The sequence below is a fragment of the Populus trichocarpa genome, chromosome 13 (genome assembly GCF_000002775.5).
Source record: "Populus trichocarpa isolate Nisqually-1 chromosome 13, P.trichocarpa_v4.1, whole genome shotgun sequence".
Classification (NCBI taxonomy): Eukaryota; Viridiplantae; Streptophyta; class Magnoliopsida; order Malpighiales; family Salicaceae; genus Populus; species Populus trichocarpa.
Window position 1 is genome coordinate 9,209,374 of NC_037297.2, and position 11,113 is coordinate 9,220,486.

Below are 11,113 nucleotides of genomic sequence, written 5' to 3' on the forward strand. Positions count from 1 at the left end.
TCTTGGTTAATTCTCTATTAAGACTGCACATTAATTAGAGCTGTTGAGACCGATACATAATATGTTTTTTCCATTATGAAATTAAGTAGTTGTTCTTATAAGCTGAGATATTATGGATACCTAGAACTAACTTAATGATTATTAGACTTGAAATCACTACATTATCTTATATAAAGAGTGTTATGTTTTGATCTAGTTACACGTTGTTCTAATCAAAGATAACAAATTGATAAATATTGGGTATGACATGAACTATATAAAGGTATTTAAGTAATAAAAAAAGGATTCATCATTCTTGGTGAATTAAGGAAAATGTTCTATCTGTTCTTTAATAGTATTGATTGTAAATCATTACGTAAGGTGGAATGAAATTTGTAAATAGTTTCAAAGAATCAATGACTATAATGTTAAGAACAAACATGATTTGACATAGTAGACACACTCCATGCTATAATGTATAAATCGGAATATTGTTGATGAATAGATAATAATTACACAGCGAAACTAGTCATTAAAGGTTAAGTCAAACCACTTATGACTTTCCTAATATTTGGGGGATCATGATAGGTTGCTAGAGATTGTACTTGATTTTTAAATATAAATTAATCAATTATTGAATTGATAATAAATTAATTTATTTTATTTATATAATCTTATTTTATTTAGGATTATGATTTATATTTGGGCCCACTTATTAGGAAATCTAATGGTTCACACACATAAGAACTATTAGTCAAAAATTAAAATGGGATGATTAATCATGTGTGACTTGGTTATAAATAAGTTTTAGAAATTGATGACTAGAGTATAATTATACAAGGAATTACAATTCTAGACCTAGAAAAATCAAGTAGGGACTTGATTGAATAAATTTCTAAAACCAGCTTAAAATAATATATATAATATTGTTTAAAGGGGAAATTGATATTGTCATTTATAGGGTTTTTAGATTTTCTATAAATAGAAAGTTATGCATTTTATTTCTGGTGTAGAGTTTTAAGGTGAGAAGAGTATAATATAGAAACACCTAAACACAAAAGAAAAGAGCTAGCACTCTAAAGTGTAGCAATCCCTCTCTTTTAAAAGGGTTTATGATATTTCTCACTAGTGGTTCATGTGGATTACCTTTAGAGGCCGGATACTTGGACGATTTGTGGTTTGTGACAATCCAGCCTTGAATCATATATTCAAAGCTGAAAAGAAGTTCAGATCTTTAGATAATCTTCATATAAACCCTAAACAACTCTAGATCTGTCTAACAGGATCCTTGGGACTTCCAAAAAAAATTAAACTTACTACTTTCATTGCATGTATGTGTTTTGGGAAACCCAACAGTGCTATTAGAGTCATCGTTAGACAATTAGGGTTGTTGTTTGCATGTTTTAATTGTTATTGGTGTTAATTTTGAATTAATTTTATAAGAAAAAAATATTTTCCCAAAATAATTTTTCTCTCATTGATTTTTCAAAAAAAAATAAACTTAGGCTATTGTTCAAGCCATTAGCGCTGCTGCAAGCACCTTTAGACGCAAGAGGCAGTAGCCCATGACAGCTACCTTGCCAACGCCTCCCCAGTGGCAGCCATGGGTTGTCACTGAGGCACGCTAGCAAAGCTAGGCACTACAAGCATTGCTGGCCTTCCAGTGCGAGGTAGAAGCCTCGCGTTGGAGGCTGCATAACACGATGGCCAATCGCTCGCACAACTGGTTAGCAGTAGTAGCTGCTACTGCACCAGGCACTGGCAGTGGGTAAAGAGCCCATTGTTGTCCGTAGAGAAGAAGAAGATTTAGGGGTAGAATTACAATTATACCCCTGACACCTTTTAAGGTTTGTAGGTGTGTAATTACTACTATACACTTACCACTTATAATTAATTATAAAAGGGTTTTGAATTTAATTTATGAATTTACCCCTGCTATTTATTCCTTATTACATTTTGGCTTTTGAGATAGAATTGCAATTTTGCCCCTTGTTATATAAAATATTGATTTTATAATTTAAAATTGAAACACAAATTAAATTAATTTTTCTAATAGGATTACGATTGAATTAAAATATTTAATTCAAATTTTTTTTGTGTTTAGTAATATCCTAATTGAGTTAGGATTTAATTAAAATGTTTAATTAAATAATATTTTTTTAATAAAAAAATAGGTTTTTCTAAAAGAAAGAGAGCTTTTAAGCCATAAGATTTTATTTATTTGATTCTAAAATAGTTTAGGATGTTAATAAGAATTTTAATATGATTAATTTTCTTATTAAGTTTTGAAAGTTGTCTTTCAAAGAAAAATTGCATTAAATAAAATTTATTATTGTTGTTACCCAATTTTTGACCCATGTTTTGATAAATTTTCAGAAAAAACCAAAAATAGTGAAAAACATTGAAACCCCAAAAAAATACATTTTTAATACATTTGCATCGTTTTTAGCATTTGCAGCGTCGTCTAAAAAGAATTTAAATTTTCAAAAGTCTTTCGAACGCGTTAATTTTAAAATTATTGATTTTCCTCATTGAGTCGACGTTGATATTGCTCGTTTTCAAAAATACAAAAAAATAAGAAAAATCAAATTTACAAAAAAAGAAAGTGAGGAATCAATTTTAAGACTCAAACAATATTTTACCTATGCATAGGGAATTTTGAATATTGGAGGGGGGAGGCAACACAAAAAAAAAGGAAACCTAAAAACTTTTTTCTTCACCCGAAACTAGCCGCTCCCCCTGGCCCAAGACCATTTGATCCTTCTCTTTCGACTGAAAATCAGGGACTCAGCCCCCACCCAGGGTCTTCTTTTCCTTGTTTCCAGCCGACAATGAAGGCCCCTCCTCACGAGGAGAACCCCTATTTCTGCTCATCCCCAGCTACAAAGGGGAGAGGGAGGATTCCATTTTGCTTCTTCTTCACAGCAGTGGGCAGAGACCCACGGTCTCCGGTCCCTCTTCCTTCCCCGGCAGCCACCCAAAAGGTAAAAAACCCAAGCTTTCATCTTCTCTGCAGCGGCCACCCTTGAAACCAAGACAAGCCGCCACCTTCCCCCACTTTTGGCCTTGGGGACCAAAACCAGAGAAACCCCTGGCTGAAGGGGGGTCCTGATTTTTAGTTTCTTCTCCCTTCAGCCGGGCAAATCTTCTTTCTCCCCTCAGTTGCCAGCCGAAGCTTGGCCCTCCCCTTGGCCAAAAGAGCACCAGAGAGCCAAGACAGCCCCAAAGCCTTCCATTTCAGCCGCCTCCCTCACACAGCCTTCATTTTCCCTTTTCTCCTTCCCCAAACCAGCACCACCCACACTTCCACCGTCTCCTTCTTCCCCTGCACCCGAAGCCGTTCTCTGTCAACCGACCAGCTTCAACAGATTTTCTTCTCCTTCGGTCTCTTCCACAGCAACCGAACAGCAGCAGCCCTCACAAACCAAGACCCAGCAGCCCCTCCCATCGCCATTTCAGTCTTCCACCTCTGCCTCTCCACCCTCACAGCAGACCACCACAGCTTCTACCCACAGCCGGCAGACCCAGCTCCTCCACCCAACAGCCCCACAGCGGCTCCTTTCTTCCTCAGGCCTAACACAGCGGCAGCCTCCGCTGTCCTCTTCCCAGTTTTCTCTCAGTCCCACCGCGACAACAACAACAACAACCCGGCAACGCCCACAGACCGCCAGCCATCGAGAACGCCGCCTAGCAGCCCGCAGGCTCTCGTTCTCACCAAGACCCGAACCGGCCACTGCAGCTGCACAGACACGACAGAAGTTCAGCCGCCAGCCGCCCCTGTGACATTCCGCTGGCCACCTGAAACGAATGAGAAGGTGAAACAAAAAGAGAAGAAACAGATCTGAAACAAGGGAAGATGGGCTCAGATCGGGAAAAGAAAGGTGCCTGGGAACAAAAAAAAAAAAGAAGAGGAAAGCTAAAACACTGTTGCTGCGATTTTGTTGCTTTGCAGGTGACGTTGCTCTCACCGCCAGCAAGGAAGGGAAGAGGGGAGGAGGCTGTTACAGACCCCCTCGTTGCCCGGTTGTTTTCGTTGCGGCGCGTGAACCCACGCGCCGCCAGTGACGGTGGCGCGTGGGAAGACGCGCCGCCACTGTTCCTGCTCCTGCTCCAGAAATCCTGCTGAACACTGTTCCGGCTTGCAGAAGTTGTTCCCTGTAAATTCCAGATTGTTTTGGGGCTGTTATTGTAATTGTAATGTAAATTTTTTTTGTTTATTTGTTTTGAAATTGTATTTTGTACTGTGGATGTAAAAAAGAAAAGAAAAGAAAGAAAGATAAAACAATGATAGAAAAAGAGATGTGTGTGTGTTTGTGTATTTTTTTATGCATGTTATTGAATCAAAATAAAAAAAATAAATTTAATATTTTAATTTATATGCCCAAATATCTAAAGGACAGATAAAAATCATGTTGTATTTTCCATAAAAATGTAGAACATGTATCTACATATATTTTGGGAACTAATAACTGATTTATCGAAGCCTTAGAATTGGGCTAAAATTTTTATTTTTAAAAACACATCAAGTCCACGAAGCAGCTTACCTCAGGTATGGTGTGTTAGGGGTGCTAATACCTTCCCTAACCACAACCAGTCCCTTACCCGCGAATCTCTGACAAGACCAGTACATCCGGTTTTCTAGTAGCCCGCAATCAATTACTAGGTGGCGACTCCAACGAACCAATCAAAGCAAAACAACAAATGAAAAATCGCCAGCCGACGCCGCGCGGATTGTTTTTTGACGTGCGACAATTATGTTGGGGAAATTATCAAATTGGATTTGATTTAATATTTCTAAATGTTCAAAAAATATTTTTTTTTAAAATTGCACATAAAGCCAATAATTAGAATTGAAGCATGCAATAATTTTATTATACCTATTAATGTGTTATTATTTATGATGGATGGTATGGACATTAAAGACCAATGTGATTATGTTTTTATGGTTGTAATAATAGATAGGGTTTATGTGTCCTGCCTTTTCTCTATTTTTCTCTAGGTTGGAAAAATCTTTTGTCATCTAATTTTCCTTCAATGTTACTTGATGTTTCATATATAATCATGTAAGTGTTATGTAATTTATAAATGTTGGAATTTGATAGGAAATTCTATTTTGTAATTCAAGATGAGGAAAGAACGACGAAAAAGGCTACAACCATGGTGCTTGCAAAAGACTTATGAAGATTTGCAACAACTACCAAGGTTTAATTCCCTTCGATGGCTTGGGGAAATTAATTTAGGTATCTCAATAATCATCTAATTAGAATGACATGCTAGGGGTGTATGCTTATATATAATTGTTATGTATGATATATCACTAATGCTATGGAATGAGATTTAATTAAAATAATAAATCCCTAATTAATACAGTAAGTACATGTTAAGAACATGATTTGTTACCTTCCGATTTTATATGCATAAAACCAGAGTTCTATTCATGGATAATTTATTAAGATACTCAAGGTTACAGTTAATCGAATATGTTTAATGCTATAAAATTGGATCCTTAACTAACTTTTATGATTTAAATGAGTTACTTATGATCATATAAGATTAAAGGTAGTAGTTAGACAAAATATATATGATATGTTTAGACAAAAAGTTGACACCTAACTAATCTAGGAGTCACATAAAAATGTGATTGATAAACTATGTTATCTACCTAATTTAATTTATTTTGATTTGTTAAATTACTTAAGGTCATATAAATTAAATGGGATCTTAGCCCACTAAGAAATTTAAGCAAGATTTCTTGAATTAATAGTGAGGGCTATTAATTTGCAGGAAAATAGTGGGAGATCAAATTATGATTAAAGACCTTATCTAAATCTGATTATAAATATTTATGCATGAAATCAATACTCGTTATTTTTACATAAATAGGTTAATAGATTACCATGAATAAAAATAAATATATCGTTGCATAGAATATTTGATGCTAATAAATTAACTGAACCAAACTTCTTGGATTGGTACCGAAATGTGAGAAGTTCTAAAAAAGGAAAAAATGTTATATGTTCTTGAAAATCCAATTCTTTTTTGTTCTTTATGAGGATATTGATAATGAAGTTAGGATTAAATATCAATGTCATATTAATAATGATAAGCAACTGTATGTGTGATGTTAGCCAGTATGATACTTGAACTTCAAATACAATATGAGAATATGGATGTCCATTTAATAATTATGTATCTCAAGGAGTTGTTTTATGTGACTAGTAGGACTAAGAATTATGAGACCTCTAAAGAATTGTTCCATTGTAAGATGGCAAAGGGTTCCTCGATGAACACCTATTTGTTGAGGATGATTGACTATTTCAAGAAATTAGGCCAATTAGACTTTGTCATGGACCTTGAGTCAAGCATTGACTTGTCTTACAATCCAAGCATAAAAGTCTACTTAGGGTGTCGCCAGGGTCGCGCCGACACGACGTCGTCTGGCGACAGCGGAGGCTTTTATCGTGCCTCCTGTGTGAGGTGTTGTGTGTTGGGAAGGGTTTTTGGATTTAATCATAAAATTATGATTAATATTTAGGAGTCGCCACCTAGTATCATGGTCACTAGGAACCTATGGTCTGCGAGAGTTTGGGTAAGGGACTGGTTGTGCAAGGGGAAGATGCATCACCCCCAGTGCACCCTACCTAAGGTAAGCTGCATTGTTGTTTGATTGTTTTTTTTTTCCTAAGTCAGGTTTCTATTTGTTGGCTTTTTCTAAGGTTCAAGGAAGATCTCTTTTCATGAGAAAGTCTCTATCTTATTGGGTTAAATCCTAATCGTTCTAAAGTTTGAATTTTAGCATCGCATTTATTTACATCTTGTATCTTTAATACCTGAGGTCGTACTTTATCGTGTAATTTTACACCCCCACAAATATTGAAGTCTACATCTGGACCCTAAAAAAAATTGAAAAAGGTTTTTGATATTTTGATCAAATCCTAATGGATAATCATAAACTGGTTATGATATCCAATTTTTGGATGTTCAAAACATGAGAAAGATGCATTTTTTTAATGAAAATATGCTTTAAAAGTTTTTAGGATTTGACCATATGCATGAAAATAAAATTTTTTTTTTGTTTTTTGAAAGGTAAAATTAATTTAAAAGATTTTGAGATTTTTTTTTAAAATGTTTTGAATTTTTTTTGAAATATTTTGGAGAAAACCAGGTATTTTAATACCGGATTTGTATTTTACAGTGTAAATATACAACCCGATATCATGCAAAATGGGTAGAAAAATATACGAGAAAATCACAAATTTTTTTTGAAAGGGTTTTTGAATTTATTTTCACTTTACGAGGGTCGGGCTGGACCCGACCCAACCATTTGAGCTGGGCCAGAACTAGCCCGGCCCAAGTGAGTGAATTATTTGCAGAACATGAATAGTAAGTTCACGTTCTGCATGCAACTTTACAGTTGCAAACGGTGGAGTGGAGTGGGAGGCAACCTTGCGGAGGAGAAGAGGCTGCTGTCACTGGCCTAGAGTGAGGTTGGAGGTGGTCTGGTCGTGGAAGACGAGAGGCTGATTGCGGCGTTGGTGGAGAGTTTTGGCCGCTGGAGTCGCTGTGGGAGAAAGAAGAAACCGGTTTGTAGAGGAGAGAGAAAGGTTCACAATGGCTCTCGATGGTCGGTTGGTGGCTTCTTGTGGTGGAGCTGGTGGTTGAAGGCGGAGCTGGAGGAAGAAACGACAGCTGCAGGAGGGCCAATAGAGAAGAAGAAAACGTTAATGGCGATGCAAGTGGGCTGCTGCCGCTGTGGAGGAAGAAGGAGAAGTGAATGGTGGATAGGGATAAGTGAGGTGGAGAGGGTGGTGGTCAAGCCGGTGATAAGGGTGGTGGTGGCCGCGTTTGGCTGTTGGGAGGGCGGAGAGAGAGAGAAAGACAGAGAGAAGGTGGCAGAAACCAGGAAGAGGCTGATTTTTGGCTTACTTTGGACCTGATTTTCTCCTTCCTCAGGCCATCAAATCCGCCTCTAGTTATAGGCCGTGGAAGAGAGCAATCTTGTCTACAATGGGGAAAAATTTCAGCCCGTGATTCAGTTGGGAAGGATCACAACCGTTGGCTCAAAGTAGGCATCATGAGTTGTCAAATCTGTAGGAAAAGGCTGACTGAGTTGGCCTCTTTAGGCCGGTGCCGGCGCCAATGGGTTGTCATTTAGCCTGAACGAGCCATATGGGGTTGTAGAGAAATTGCGGAGGATTATTTACGTGCAAGATTTGTCAATTTTTATGGACGTTAGATGCATTAAATGCACCTACAAAGTAGCCTCCCTAAGTTGTCATTTCAAAGATTTAAAGAAGAAGATGAACAGTACCAAAGTTCTGTTTTTGACCAAAGTTCATTTTAGTCCTCCCTCTTTAAACTTGATTTAACTGCACCCCTAATTGACCGATAAACTTTTAATTTCTTCAATTTTACCCTCGGTTTTTGTTGTCAATTAAACCCCTATTGATACGGTTCAGCCTTGTGATACGACCCAAGTAAGGTCAGATTCGGATTTTGGTGTAAAAAGCGCAACAGTCCAGGTTTACAGCAACAATTATAATTCTCAATCCGACCATTGGATCGAGCTAAAATTTTATGTGGACTCTCCAGACATGTTGCCCTACTATGGGTTAAGATTTCAGGTCAATCAAAGTTTGGGAAGGCACCACAATGCTGGTCAACAGAGGCTGTACGAATTATGTTATTTACTTCCATTTGACTTGTTGACTTCCTATTTGGTTAGGATTCTTTTCCTACAAGGATGTGGCAGCTGGTTATGAGAATTTTGTAGTTCCACAAGGATCTTTAATGAGCTGCAATATAATCTCCAAGTGTGGCAGAGATTCATTAATGTTTCAGAATCCTTTTCTTATAAGGATTCTTTATTCATCCTAGCTACACAAGGAAAGAAGGGCTGGTGGTATTTAATGACAAATTAGTTATTTTTATTATTTGATTTTGTTAGCTACAACCCAAGGATTGTTTGGGCTTACTTAATACTTTGTTTTCAGTTAGGATCCAAGGCTTGTTTGGATTAAGTTATGGGCTTTTCAGTTTAGGGTTTTGGGTCAGTTTTGAGTGGACCTCATATAAGTCCACATAAGGGGTCCATTAGGGTTAATTTTTCAAGAACTATTTAAACTCATGTAAGCCAAAATTTCGGCAGCTTTGATGATAATTACTTCTGAATTTTTCAGTTTTAACGTGTGAGAGTGATTCTTGCATTCTTCAGTTCTTGAACGAACTGAATCTGACTTATCAAAGATTAACTGGCTTCGTGGCGTCATTCTACTCAATCCAATAGTGTTGGTGCCTTGTGGCAGGTTTCCATTGTGTCACACTCCTATCAGACCTATTTCGGCTTTCCAGGATTAGATCTCAATCTTGATTGTGGTTTGCGTGACCACATGATCACGAGGTTCGCATCACCTATAGTCCAGCGCTTTTTACAAATTGGTCCTAGGCTGCGAATTTCTTCAATTTAGCCCATAATTGACCCCAAAACTTTAATTTTCTTGCAATTTGGCCCCTAATTTCAATCAATTAACTTGGTAAAATTTAAATTTGGTCTCTTAAAATTCCAATCTTCTCAATTAAGCTCAAATTAGGCTCCCAAACTTAATTTTTCACCAATTAAGCCCCAAATAAAATTAATTTGACCCATTTAAAGTATAATTAAGTCCTTGCACTTAATTAAATTCTTCAATTGGACCCAAATTAATTCTTAAACATAATTAAAATTCAATTTGGCCCATGATTAAATCAAATTGGCCTATTAAAAATTTAATTATGTCCCTAGACTTAATTTTTATGCAAATTCATCCAATAATCATTTAATTTGACCTTGAATTTGCTTTTTTTTTCCTCTCTATTTTTGGGCATAATGGGGTACAATTAGGTCTTAAATTTCCTCCAAAATTGCAGCTTGATTTCCCAGCCTGCTTTCTCCATGTTGCCAGCCTTTATTTTAATTTTTTGATTTTTATTTTGAAAAAAAATGAATTTTGGGGAACAACCCAGAATTGAGTTATGACATGGGGCATCAAGAATGACAAGGGAACTCGTCACCATTATGTAAAGGAAAGCCACTACAGGAGGAACTACAAAGATGATCTTGCAGTCATGAAGGTTAAAAATCTTACTGAAGCTTCTACTTCATAGGAGTTTGTAATTGAATGAAGGTAAAGTAGACCTACGAGTTGGTAATGAATTAAGGTTTGTTGCATTAACATTGCCAAGTGGCCTGATACTAGAACTTGATAATTGCTATTTTGTTCCAGTTCTTTCTAGAAACATCGTATCTATTTCTGAATGGACTTAAACTTATTATTAAGGGAAAATGTTGAACCTTTTATAATAATGATGTTTATAGATATGGTACTTATATAAATGATTCGTATATACCTGATCTTGAAATGTCTAGGTTTAATATAAATTACAAGATGAACAAATTAGATAATTGATATCCATATTATTTATGACATTGTAGACAAGGTTATATCAATGAAAAAGGATCACCAAGTTACATAAAGAATGATACTTAATCCTCTTGATTATGAATCATATGAACCTTGTAAACCTTGTTTATTGGGTAAGATGACCAAAACACCCTTTATTGAAAGAGTGAAAAAGCTAATGAATTGTTAGGTCTAATACATATAGATGTATGTGGAACAATAATGATTTGTGCAATGAATGGATTGCATATTGGATATGGTCATGTGTTTATGATGAAAGTCTATAAAGGCTTAAAGAATTCATAAATGAAGTTGAAATACAAATTGGAAAGAGTATTATGATACTTCGATTAGATTGAGATGGTGAATACTTCAGCCAAGATTTTCAAGATTATCTAAAATAGAATAAGATTCTCTTATATTTGACACCTCCTAAAAGGAGAAATTGCACTTTATTGGATATTATGCAGTCTATGATGAGCTATACAAACTTTTCCCATTTTTTCTAAGATTATGCTCTACAAACTACTGCTTACTTTTTAAAAATGGTTCCATCAAAATCTATTGATAAGACTCCATTGAGATATAGAATGGTAGTAGACCAATCTTGTCATACTTGAGATGTGATGCTTATGTGAAGCATAAGTTCATGAGATATCTAAAATAAACTATTAGATATTATTTATATCATCCCG